At 39.5% G+C, this 14,560-nt stretch overlaps 1 pseudogene; it reads left to right on the forward strand.

The window, feature by feature from the left end:
* The window catches only part of LOC102749707 (small ribosomal subunit protein eS1 pseudogene), a 26,979-nt pseudogene extending 12,678 nt beyond the window's left edge, over positions 1-14,301 (forward strand).
* The last annotated feature ends 259 nt before the right edge of the window (positions 14,302-14,560 follow it).

Consider the following 14,560-nt stretch of genomic DNA (forward strand, 5'->3'; position numbering starts at 1 on the left):
CGATGGACTCTGAAAAACAAACTGAGGGTTCTAGAGGGGAGGGGGGTGGGAGGATGGGTTAGCCTGGTGGTGGGTATTGAGGAGGGCACATTCTGCATGGAGCACTGGGTGTTATGCACAAACAATGAATCATGGAACACTTCATCTAAAACTAATGATGTAATGTATGGGGATTAACATAAGAATAAAAAAAAAGAAATTAAAAAAAAATACAAATTCTTTGGTAGCTCTATAGAATACATCTAAGGATGTGCTCAGCAATCTGCATTTTTTTCTTGCCTTCCAGTTGATTATTCTGTACCCTATCTTCTAAAAAGCACTGCTATCTTTTAACTGTTAGCTTGTCTCTCACCAAACCATAAGCACCTTTGATGACCGGTACTGTGATTCATCTGTCTCTTTATTGCCTTTGCCATGTTGCCTGGGACCCTGAGGAGTACCTTTTAGTAAGCAGAAGGTAGGGAAATGGAACTCACCAAATGGCTGACCAAATCTAAAGAATGGGATTAAATCTTCAAAACGGAAATGAAATAAGCAACAAATTATGTTGAGTTCCACAGAATTAACTCAATACTTCACTACTGTTCCTGAAACATTTACTAATCTTGCTTCATGGGAAACCAAGCAACGGTTAGTTCAGACTCAAACAAGTTTTGTCTCCTAAGTGTGGTGACTTAGGAAAGACTCAGTGGCGGCCTTTTCTGGATGCCAGTGAGTAGTAGTTGGGGTGATTGTCAGTGGAGAAACTGAGAGGCTGCTCACTTCGAGGAAGTTCAGAGAAGGACTTGCAGCCGAAGCTGAGGTTGAGAAGAAAGCCACATGAGAAGCAAGGTATCAAAATGAAGCATCTAGGACTCACACAGGAAGCCACACACCAGAGGTTGACCCTGCCTTTGAGTTGATTCCTACCTTGCAACCATATCTCAGAAAGTAGAGATGAGGACTGGAGGTGACTTGTCCAAAAAGAACACTGGGATGACAGGTGGTCAGTAGCAAAATAAAAGGTGAATAATAAGATCTTGATTTAAAGCTGTGAAGTCTTGACTCCCACCCGAATATGTAGGAGCTGGGGAGGAGGATTAGACTGGGCAACGTGTCTCCCCATAAAAGAACGTTCAGGCTTGTAGAACCAGAATATGCTACCTGCCCAAGGAGACAAGCTGTAAAATATAACAGAGACACTAGATCATGTCCAGCTTAAGTGGTCAGGTCTGTCTGTGGGCCAATCTAATTACGGTAACAACATCAAAAAGGAGTATATTTCAAATGAGATTTCAGGGGAAAACATCTTTAAACTCATTTTCTCCTTGTTGTGAGTTGTACAAGTGGAAAATATTTAGCCCTTTACACAAGGAAAAGTGTCAGCCTCCGGTACATTCTGTGTATGATGATGCTTAAATCCAAAGCAAAAGGCAGCTGAGAGCTGATGAGCAGTTAGAGTGGAACTGGCTAGAGAGAGGTCTCTTACATCTAAGTAGCAGACAACTCCTGGAGAAAACTACCCAACCTTGCCTTCTGATGACCTGGCATTCCTTTCCATGACTCTATTCTGATCCTGCTCACAATTCCATGATAGTTACCTTCAAACCAACTGTATAAGCCCTGACCCCAACCGCTCCCCCTATCACTTGAATCTGGTCGCCTCATATGGTACTTCACAGAAAAAATAAGATGCCAATAATTAGAGCTTCTTCACCTTCCTGTTTGCCCTCTTCACCACCCAGGAAAGGAAATTATCCATACGCAACCTCACCTCCTCTTCCTCATTTCAGTGGGAGGTCAGGAACGTGTCCCTAGCCCCATCCAGGCCTGTATTCTTCACCTGGCTTCTGGGTTCCTTACCCTCACAGCCATTCAGGTACTTGGCCTCAATTATTACCAACTTCTCTTCTGTTTGTTTCATCTGTTTCCAAGGATATTCCCCCTCAGACATACTTGCGTTCTGATCTTATTAAAAAAAAAAAATTGTTTATTTCAATCCATCATAGTCAGGCTTTTTTTTTTAGTATTATCTTTTTTAATTTAATTTAATTTTGTTATGTTATGTTAGTCACCATACAGACTTTTTTAAAGAATAATCTACACTTGCTGTATCCAAATTCTAACCTGTCTGCTCCTCAACTCCTTATTGCACTATATCCCATCCTCTGAATCCATCTCTTCACTGGAATTGCTCTTACCAAGGTGTCTGATCACTCAGAACCACCAAACCCAGGAGTTACTCCTTAGCCTTGACGTCAGGGGAGCACTCGGCACTGCTAGCCATTCCTTCCTTCTGACTCACTACTCCCTCAGGTCTGTGATGTCTCTGTCTCTTCCTCGTGTGCATGCATTCTACTCCTGCCTATCTGGATGAGCCCTCCCAGTCCCCTTAGAAGGCTTGGCTTCTGTATCTCTATGAACTTTTCCCCAGAGTCCTAATCTTGGTCATCTTTTCTTACACTCTACCTCCCTCCCGGGGCCTCATCCATGTGACCATCTGGCTATATTCCAATGACTCCCCACCTCCATCAAGAACCTTCCTCTGAGACACCTCAGATTCAGTATGTCCAAGCCTAAAATAACCCTCTCTCCCTATGCCCCTTTACCCCACATCTATTCTGTTGTCCAGATTCCCTACCTTGCTTAAGTGCACAATCATTGCCCTTGTCTTATAATAAATCGGGAAGCTCTTTGTTTTTCAAAGATATTTAAAATTGCCATCTTATATGTGGTACCCAAAGTCAATTATACTGGTTTCTAAATGGAGTCACATATTCTGCAGTAAGCAATATTTTATATATTTTATCTGTTGGTATCCAGAGCAATGGCATGTTTTTTTTTTCCAGTCATTTGCCTACTAGCTATTTGGGGGAAAATATGCATGGCTCAAAAGAGCAAACAGATTAAAGTAACATATCTATTAGTTTATCAATACAGTCACAGTGTAGAAATGCTATATTTTATGAGAGTAGTACATGTGATGAGGTTTTCAAGTTATTGGGTGTGGTCTTGGTAACTTGAATTATTTTGTAATTGTTTTATATAATAAACTGTATTATAACTTCTCCACACTGCATAAATTAATTTAGGATCAACATTTCCCCCCAGCATTTTCTTCTGAACATTATCCATCTTACAGAAAAATTGAAATAATTGAATTGTGAATACCTATATACCTATATTCTACTCTATCACTTGTGCTATATTTGCTTTATCACATATCATTCCATCTAGCCTTCTATCAATCCATCTTATTTCAAAGTAGGCTGTAGACATCTGTACACTTCACTCCTAAATACTTGAGTATGACTATTAGTCACTACAGTTATTTTCTTTTTTTTTTTTTTAAACATTTAGATTTTTTTTTTTAAGATTTTATTTATTTATTTGACAGAGACAGAGACAGCGAGAGCAGGAACACAAGCAGGGGGAGTGGTAGAGGGAGAAGCAGGCCTCCTGCTGAGCAGGGAGCCCGATGTGGGACTCGATCCCAGGACCTGGGATCATGACCTGAGCCGAAGGCAGCCGCTTAACGACTGAGCCACCCAGGCGCCCAGTCACTACAGTTATTTTGAGGAAGGGGATTTCCATATATTGCATGCACAAATCTTCAGTGGTACTCAAATAACTACTCATCCTCGACTCCTCCTTCTTCATCCTCACTCCTCTCCTATCCAGTTACCCTCCACATTTCTCAACTCCCTTCCCTCTCCCCCAGGCCCACGGTTTTAGTTCATACCTTTGTCATTTCTCATCTGGATTACTGAAAAGTCATCCAGTATCTTTCAGTTTTAATTCATTCCTGTAGCACTGTCAAGGTGATTTTTTCAAACCAAAAATCTGATGTCCTTTTCTGTTTAAATTCCATCAATGATTCTACCCCCAAATATTTAGGGGAAACTTTAAGATAAAATCTAATCTCCTGAGCACAGTATACCAGGGTCTGACCTTGTCTATTTCTCTGGCCTCATTTTTTGCCCCTTCCCCACCTTCCCTAACCTGTTCCCAGCTCCTTCTCACATAAATACTAGTCACCAAAGACATAAAATTCTTTGCAGTGTTTCATGCACCCTCATGCTTTGTACCTTCTTCCATGGTTTTCTTTCTGTCTGCAAAGCCATGCTCTCCTTTCTTCATTCAGCTACTCCCTATTCACTCTTCCCGACTCGGTCTGGGCATCACTTCCTCCACTGAGCCCTGCATGTCCACCCTCTACCCCCACCACAGACTTGGCTGATGCCCCTCTCAGGTTTTCCTAAACATCATGTAGACATACATATTTGCCTTAGAATTGGTGCCCTACTGTTAGCTTGTCAGTCATCCCAACCAGTCTGTAGTTTCTTAAGGGCAGGGAGCACATCCTGCTTCTGGAATCCTTTGGTTCCAGAAATAAATGCTCAATAAATGTTGATGGAAGCAAAGCAGACAGGAGGAAGGCTGGGGTATTTACGAGATGTTTGAGAATATTTAGCATTCAAGGTGAATGGAGGGATAGTGCTAATTCAAGAAAACATTTAATATAAATTTAAAACCAAAGGGCCCACTTTAGCCTACATCAGCACTTGCCTATGACCTCAGGCAACATATGGGTAAGAATAAGATCATGAGCCAGTTGTTATCTTTTTTAAATTTTTCATTGCAGTAAAATACATAAAACATTAAACTTATCCTCTTAATCACTTTTCAGTGTGCAGTTCAGTAGTGTTAAGTGCACTCACCTTGTTGTGCACATGCCACTTCTAATTATATAAATGCAAGATTATATCTTTCTTTGTAAAAAGGACAAATAAAGGCATTAAGAAAGCTCTGACTCAAGGCGGCTAGATTCTTTCCTCAAGTACATGTAGCAGCTATGCAGAAGCTGCCCTAAGTCTGTACCACTAATTACCAGGCAGGAGGTTCTAGAGCTGAAGGCAAAACTATCAAATCACAGTAATTGGAGGGTGTTTTCTTCAAAAGGACAAGTGCATCAGACTCCATTTCTGGTGTTAAGAATCCCATGGGCTTCACACCTGACAGTGATAGCAGGTCTACTTTAAACCTGATCCTGATTATCCAATTGTCTATACACTAGGTGATTTTAGAGATGCAATAGAGACCCAAACCATGCCATTAGTTAAACAGCATATTATCCCACATTTTACCCAAGGAAATGAATCTTCATCTAGCCCTAAATTTCTCTGGACTGGACTATTTGGCAATCCTCCACAGTAGAAGAATAAGAAGAGATAAGAAATGTGAAATACATTGACAGTATCTGAATTCAGGCAGTTGATAGATTCATTGCACCAATTCTAACATAGTCATTTCACAGCATGGAGCGAGTCAGTATCCACTAGAAGCCAGACCAAGTGTATTACCCAACAATGCAAAGCTTTGTGCCGCACAAGGGACTTAGAAAAGAAGGCAAAATGAATCAGTCCACAGCTACTTATTGAGGCTCTAATATGGACCAGCAGTGTGTTAAACACTATAGCATTAAAATTAGCATACTTGTCTCCCATACTTCAGAAATAAAACTTTCAAACCACAGAAAATCTGATTATAAGTAATATAAACCAGCAAGTAAAACTTAGAATATTCATGTCTCCATAACTTGGAGGTTTAAATCGAGGGTACAGTGACAACAAAGGTCATCTCCAAGAAAGGAAGAAACTGATCAATTTGGGATGGTTACTCATAATTGGATGATAATTATTTTCACAATTAATTGATTACCTTTCTTGGTCTGGGATATATTTTGATTCTAAGAAACAGGATATTTCAACCACTCTTAAGCAAATAGTGGTACTTACTAAAAAGATGCATGGGTATTTCACTGATCCCAGATGGCAGAAAATATCCCTAAGCCACACCAGGCAAGGAAAGAAGAAAGAACATGGTAGTTAGGAACTGTGATGACAGTCACCATGGCCCTAGAAGATAAGAAGTTCCCATCTCCTCATCTCTTGCTTTGTCTCCTTTATTCTTCTCCTTCTCTGCAGATAGGGCTTCTCTACCTTGGGATGCACATGGCCCAAATAGGATACACACATCCAAAACCCTGTTTTTCTATCACCTCATCTCCAACAGGGATGAACTAAAGTCTCTGAACCTAATTGCAAATTCTTAAGTGGAGAAACTGATGAGAATACCTTTGGCCAAGTCTCTACTCCCTGATGTTTGTTACCTATGACTTTTTTAGAAGACTCTACTTCCTAGGACTCCAAATGTGATGCCATATCATGATGTCTACCCATAGGGTTGCAAAAATGCCTCATCACTTACAAAAGCATTCTGATTCATTCAGTAACCAAGTGAACCAAGTTATAGAAACGTGAAGTGAAAATATTTGGTTCCAAATTCTTGAGTTATCAGATCAATATTACTGGTTTTCATCCCACCCAACAAAAAGCACATGCACTTTTTTTTAAGTGAAGAGTTCCAAGCACATCCTTAGGATATTTAATTTCTATTATGCTTTTTTTTTTCTTTTTTTCCCCACAAAAGTTAAACTCATCTTTACTTCCTGGAAAAAGTAGTCTGTGTAGTTGTTCTCATCATCCGTGTGGGAGCCTCTATCTGGAAGGCTAAGCATTTATTGACTTCAAAGACGGTGGCAACAACCAGACAGAGCATATAAACCACCATTTCTCACCACAGATGCTTTGTGTTAGAGGATAGGAGCTGTGCTTAGAACAAATGCCAGAGGCACTGAAGTACCAATTACTAACTATTTAAGGACAATGCCATCTCCAGAATGGAATAAGGCTCACAATTATGAAAAAAAGTTGATTCTGTCGCAATAGTTAAGTACTTCCACACTCTCTCTAGCAAGCCTTTATAATCTGCATTAATCACAAGTTTTTTGGGGGATTCTTGTCTAGGGATAAGCTTAAACCATTAATTAAGTCACTGCATGTGTGATGCTGGAGTTGTTCTCTCCTTGTTTATAATACATACTTGTCTACTGGTCTGAATGAGGAGAATGGGACACAGATGCCCAAGCTGCCTGCCTCTGAAAAACCCAGACTGTGGGGTGCTGCCTTGTTAGGGGCTGGATTGTGTCTCCCCAACTCCAACTTCATATCTTGAAGTCCTAACCCCCAGGACCTCAGAGTGTGACTATCTTTGGAGACAGAGTCCTTAAAGAGGTAATTAAGTTAAAATAGGACTGACAGGGCAGGACCTAATCCAATCTGACTGATGTCTTTATAAGAAGAGGACATTTGGACACACAAAGAAAAGTCTGAGCTCCAGGGATGCCAGAGCATGAAGAAGAGACCAGGTGAGGACACAATGAGGTGGCCATCTACAAGCCAAGGACAGAGGCCTCAAAGAAACTAAACCTGCTGATACCTTGATATTAGAATAACAGCCTCCAAAGCTGTGAGAAAATAAATTTCTACTTGTTAAGCCACCCAGACTGTAGTATTTTGTTATGGCAGCCCTAGGAGACTAATATGCTCCTCCCTGGGAGGATTCTTCAAGATGACCTGTTCACAAATTTAATTGTATGTGACCCCAACTTAGTCTGTTTTTTATACTAGATATGGAGAGAAACCTTAAGAGATGTTCCCACAACACAGGGCTCTCATTTCCTCAGGGTATCAACTGACTGGGACAAATAGCAGCTACCTTCTTTATATGAGAGAGACATTTCTCGATTTCACACAGTCCCGCATATTACCTACTGTCATATACCCAATTGTTGCATGCATTTATAATGTCTATCTGACCTCTGTAAGCATCCAAGCCCCTGGGATGGTTTGCTCAGAAATAGGCTGCAGAAGTCACAGTGTTTCTATCAATGTGCAGAGACATTGATCAGGCATACCAGGGAGACCAGGCTACAACAGGCCCATTAAAAGCATTTCCTCTAAAGCCAGTTGACATTGATTTTTTTTGGATACACCTCTGAGGACATAACAGAGTCACAGAATCAAAAAGCAGTACTCTGGCCATTGCTATCACAAAAGTAGAGTTACCTTGTATACATACCAGCGAACAAAAAGTGAGGCTATCCTTTCCTTTTTTTATCATCTAAGGGGCGCCTGGGTGGCTCAGTCAGTAGAGTGTCCAACTCTTGATTTTGGCTTGGGTTGTGATCTTGGGGTAGTGAGATTGGGCCCCAGGTGAGGCTCCGTGCTGAGTGTGGAGCCTGCTTGGGATTCTCTCTCTCTCTCCCTCTGCCCCTCCGCACACCCTCATTCTTTATCTTTCTCTCTCTCTCTCAAAAAAAAAAAAAATATATATATATATATACACACATATATATACAAATGTATATATATATACATATATATGCAAATGTATATATATACACATATATATATATGGTTATTATGTGTCCAAAGGGATATACTATGGTTTAGTATGAATCAGGGATTTGAGTTGTTGCAGGACTTTTTAGTCAAGAATTGTAAAGATTAATTTTGTCCCAGATAAGTTTGGTCAAAAGGTTTTTCTTTGCCAGCTTGTGATGCCATCCAGCAACACTTTAGTTAGTCCTCAGCTCATTTATAGATGGTGGGAATAATCACTAGTGCCTCCAGAGATACTCTGTGAGCCCCACCTACTCTCATGGTCAAGGAGAATCCCCAGAGAAAGCCCAGATTGTGCTAGGGATGCACAGAACAGAGGCAGGAATCTCTCCGCCTGTCTCTCCCTAGCCCTCTCCTTCTCCCTCGCATTCATTCCTTCCCTCCTCCTAAAGCAGACTGAAAAGATATTTGGCGGGAGGGGTTCCCCAGCAACCAGAGTTCAAGGGCAGCTGCTTTGGGAGGAGGCTCAGGACTTCCTCAGAACTCACCACGGAATCTCACCGGCACAGGCATTGCTTAGCAATAAAGACTTCAAAAAAAAGAGCCAGCATCTCAGTACTGACCTGTGCTTCCCCATAAACTAAGGATGCCAAAGGTTCATTTGTTCAAATGGCCAAATATTAATCCAGTGGCCTGCCTGGACAGAAGCTAAACCTCACTTCCAAGAACCCACACAATAGCCTCTTCCACATATATCCACTCACCACCATTCTCACACACACCACCAACCACCACACACACACAGTCACTACTCAAAACACACACACCAACAGATACCATCCACACACAACACTAATCAACACACACACACACACAAACACATACATCGCAAGAGGCACGTTACAAAAACCCATTGCAAAAATGCAGCTCTCATAAATGAGTCAAAAGGAATGTGAAAAACAAGAAGCATCAACAAAATCATCTCAATTCTGTTCTTTCTGTTTCAGAATCTCCACCTCTGATTTACGCTAACCCAGACTTTAACATTGACTTCTGAAGGGAAATGTCTAGTACCTTTGATAACCATTTCTTCCATCTTTCCCCTATTTTCTGGCCTGATATTTCCTGAATCTAAGTCAATTTAGGCAGGAGGATCTGTTGTAGTAGTCTTTGCTCAGTGTGTCCTCATGAAATAAAGGCAGAGCGTACACTGTCACTAAGTAGCAGATCACATTCTCTCACCGTGCCTGCCCTCTTGCCCAAAAGCAATGAAAGCTTCTTTACTAATGGAATAATTCAGTGGAAGGTAATCAAGCCACTTTGGAAGGGCCTGTATTATGTGCACTATGGGATGTGGGGGGAGGGGGTGCTTATAGTGTTTTCAGAAAAAAAAAAATTAGACATATGCCCTCATCTAATTTGTAAAGAGATTATCCAAAAGCAGTCCATTTATGATTATACTAAGCCTAATGTGCTAGCAGATGACTGTGAGCCCCCTTTTCCCCTTCTGCTGCCTACTCATTCTCTGTTTTACTGCTCATTACCTTCTTCATCAATGTGTAAGACAGAAAGGTCATGGTGATATGTATGTCAATCCCTTTTGTTTTATCTTTGTAGCTCTGCAAAAAAAATTTCCAAGAGGAATAAGCTGGAACACATATGAGACAAAAGGATCACCTGAGGAGTTTTATTAACCCTGTGCTCTTTGCCCCCCAATTTGTACAGCTAATGTACTTGGTTGTATAAACCTCCGCATGAGATAAATGTGCCTTATTTCTCCATCCTTGGCTCAGTATAAGAAATGCTCCAACAGCAACTTGGCAAATGAAAGTAATCAATAAAAGCCACTACGAAGGTCTTGTTAACCCAAACTATGATCTGTTCCATAGTCTTCTGTCAAGTTCTAAGTCATCCACACCAAAGTTCTCAAAGCACAATGTCTCTGGTAGGATTTGACATAAAAGAGAAGTGCATGGGAGAAAGGGGAACCCTCCTACACTGTTGGTGGGAATGCAAGCTGGTGCAGCCATTCTGGAAAACAGTACGGAAGTTCCTCAAAAAGTCGAAAATAGAGCTACCCTACAACCCAGCAATTGCACTAATGGGTATTTACCCTAAAGATACAAATGTAGTGATCTGAAGGGGCATGTGCACCCCAATGTTTATAGCACCAATGTCCACAATAGCCAAACTATGGAAAGAGTGCAGATGTCCATAAACAGATGAATGGATAAAGAAGATGTGGTATATATATACAATGGAATATTATGCAGCCATCAAAAAATGAAATCTTGCCATTTGCAATGATGTGAATAGAACTAGAGGGTATTATGCTAAATGAAATAAGTCAATCAGAGAAAGACAAGTGTCATATGATCTCACTGATATATGGAATTTGAGAAACAAGGCAGAGGATCTTAGGGGAAGGGAGGGGAAAATGAAACAAGATGAAATCAGAGAGGGAGACAAACCATAAGAGACTCAATCTCAGGAAACAAACTGAGGGTTGCTGGAGTTGATGGGGGTGGGAGGGATGGGGTGGCTGGGTGATGGACATTGGGGAGGGTATGTGCTATGGTGAGTGCTGTGAATTGTGTAAGACTGATGAATCACAGACCTGTATCCCTGAAACAAATAATACATTATATGTTTAAAAAAAGAGAGAGAGAGAAGTGCATGTCTGACTCCATAATGCCATAATTACACATAAAACTGTTGTCAGTCGTGGCCACTGATAAACTCTATCTGACATAAAGAAAGCCACCTGAATTTTATGAATTTCAGTAAATGCAACTATAAAAGATTCATTGCCCAACTTCAGCATGGCGTGAATGAGAGTTGTACATATGAGATTTTCAAACTGTTCAAGGAGAATTTTAACATTCCAGTGTTTGAGAGTGATTAATGATCAATTAATGACTAATACAATCAGTACAATTAATTAATGATTCATACAATCAGTAGTATATTACACATTGTATAAATAGACAGGCTGAAGGGTATTAATGTTAATTGAGGATACTTTGCGCTTACATACATAGACATTTCATTGTTAGGTGCATAATCAATTGAGCTGTATTTTATAGAGTGTATTCATTGCCAATTATTGTCAATGATACTTATTCCATTGTTCAAATATAAAGCATTCAAACTAATCCCTGCAGAATTTCCCAAGGCTCTGTTCTTTGTTTCAATAAATATTTGCCTTCTCTATAGTGTAATACTTTGGAAATTATCTCAAGCTTGATCAAGAATATTGACTCTAATTCACCTACAACCTAAAAAAAACCAAAATGTTAGTATTTTCTTAATTTTGTAAGGCCACTATATTATCACTCATTTATGAGTAATTGTTGCTTGTGGTATAATGACTTCACTCTAAATGGCATGGGAAAAACAGCTTTTTTTTTTTTTTTCTGTCTTCAGAGATCATCAGAAGTCAAAATGTACAATGGTTGGGGAGTTCAGGATTTAGGAATATGTGGAAGGGAGCTTGCTATCTCAGGCTTTTTCTAAGAATGTATTCTGATTCTGATGATTCTAGCTAAACTTGGATAAGGAAAGTTAGAAAACACTAATGAATAGATTTACTTCATGCACTAGGTCAATGTCTGAAATTAGGTTTTCATCCACTCAAAGTAATGATTTAATGTGTATTAATAGCCACTGGTTAGATTTATCAAGAATTAATGCTAATGAACCAGCAAGCAGTTCTATACAAACAAAAAAGCCAGCACTCATATCTTGCAGTATAGAATCCCACTGGTAATAATTTATTAATGAGAAAAATAATAAAAACAACTAACATTAGTTGAACTCTTTCTAAGTCCCAGACACTATTCTAAGTGGATTATCTCATTGAATCCTCAAAAACAACTCCATGTTGTAAAATTGAGACATATAGGGGTTCAGTAGCATGTCCAAGGTCACAGTTGTTAAGGGGCCTAACTAAAATATTCTCACTCCAGATCCCCTATTTTAAACTAGCATGTTATATAGCCTGTAAACTGAATTATAAATCACATCTCTACATAGCTATGCCTGAAACTGTTTTATATCAGCTCCATAAGGACAAATTCTCATGCTGCTGTTAGTTTTCTTTCCTTCCGCTCTTCAACATTCACAGAGCATGGATGATATGCAATCACATTCTGACTTTCCTAACTCTTTTCACACCCGGAGCACAATTCTTTATTTTACAGTGTGAATTAGAAAACAGCAACATATACAAGGCTGCATAGGATCAGGGTGCAAAACAAAGTATCACCTCACAGAAGCCACATCAACTCGGGAATTAAGGTTAACTAATTCTGACTGGGTCAGAAAAATAGAAAGGAAAATGAGTCAGGATGTTTATAGTCTTACTTTCTTCCCCTTGGATGACTCATGTCACCTCAACCTCACTCAGATATAACCTGTGCATGCCCCAGTCTATTCATCATCCTGTGCCCACCACTAAACCTTTTTCAATGAAAGGACCTATAACACACTTCTCCCTCAGAACCACCAAACCATTCTTTGCCATCAATTTCAAATCTCTCAAAGTGTCATTCTCCCCGTAAATCCACTCAAAATCGATCACTGAAAAGCTATAGCCAGCTATTCCTCATCCTGGATGTTGACGTTCAATGGCTACTTGTTCCAAATTCTAACCAATTTGGTTAGAATTATAAAATTATTATATCCACCTACATAGATACCCCTCAAACGCACATATCCTCAGATTTATGTTTGTTACAAATACTGTCTTTATTAGATTTACATATGGTCCAATATCTTTCAAAAGTATCTTCTCATTCAATACCTACAAAACCATATTACTACAATATGAGGGTGGGAATCGTCAAAATTTGTTAGTATAAAGAAATCCTCATAATAAAAAATATTTGACACCTTTGATTGAGAAGCACATAGACTAACTTATGAGTTAAATTTGTTGATTATTTTAAAATACAGTAGTCCCCACACCCCTTAACCATGAGGGATACATTTCAAAACACCCAGTAGTGTTGAAGATAGTGTTGAAATGAAGATAGTACCTTACCCTATATATACTACATTTTTTCTTATACATACATATGATAAAGTATAATTTATAAATCAGGCATAGTAAGAGATTAATAATAATAAAATAGAACAATTATAACAATATACTGTAATAAAATTACATGAATGTGGTCTCTCTCAAAATATCTTATGGTTGCCTTATAAATACACAGAACACCTTTTGGATCCCTGAGCAACGCCGTGGTGGTTGGCAAGAACAAGTGCCTTACGAAAGGCGGCAAAAAGGGAGCCAAGAAGAAAGTGGTTGATCCATTTTCTAAGAAAGATTGGTATGATGTGAAAGCACCAGCTACGTTCAACATAAGAAATATTGGAAAAACATTAGTCACAAGAACTCAAGGAACCAAAATCACATTTGATGGCCTCAAGGGTCGTGTTTTTGAAGTGAGCCTTGCTGATCTGCAGAATGATGAAGCTGCATTTAGAAAATTCAAGCTAATTACTGAGGATGTTCAGGGCAAAAACTGCCTAATTTCCATGGCATGGATCTTACCCATGACAAAATGTGCTCCATGGTCAAAAAATGGCAGACCATGATTGAAGCTCGTGTTGATGTCAAGACTACCGATGGTTATTTGCTTCATCTGTTTTGTGTTGGTTTTACTAAAAAACGTAATAATCAGATTTGGAAGACGTCTTATGCTCAGCACCAACAGGTCCGTCAAATTCGGAAAAAGATGATGGAAATCATGACCCAAGAGGAGCAAACAAATGACTTGAAAGAAGTGGTCAATAAATTGATTCTAGACAGCATCAGAAAAGATATAGAAAGGCTTATCAGTCTATTTATCCACTTTATGATGTCTTCATTAGAAAAATAAAAATGCTGAAGAAGCCCAAGTTTGAATTGGGAAAGCTCATGGAGCTTCAAGGTGAAGGTAGTAGTTCTGGAAAAGCTACTGGGGATGAGACCGGTGCTAAAGTTGAACGAGCTGATGGATATGAGCCATCAGTCCAAGAATCTGTTTAAAATTCAGACATTTAATGGTGACAAATAAAAAATCTTATTTGTGATGTTTAAAATAAATAAATACATACATACATACATACATACATACATACATACACAGAACAAACTGATGGTTGCCAGAGGGAAGGCAGGGGAGTTGGAGAATGGACGAAATGGGTAAAGGGCAGTGAAAGGTACAGGCTTCCAGTTGTAGAATGAACAAGTCATGGGAATAAAAGGCACAGCATAGGGAATATGGTCAATAACACCATAATAATGTTGTCTGGTGACAAATGGTAGCTACACTTGTGAGCACAGC

This window comes from Leptonychotes weddellii, chromosome 7, assembly GCF_054177405.1.
Source record: "Leptonychotes weddellii isolate Sample4059 chromosome 7, ASM5417740v2, whole genome shotgun sequence".
Classification (NCBI taxonomy): Eukaryota; Metazoa; Chordata; class Mammalia; order Carnivora; family Phocidae; genus Leptonychotes; species Leptonychotes weddellii.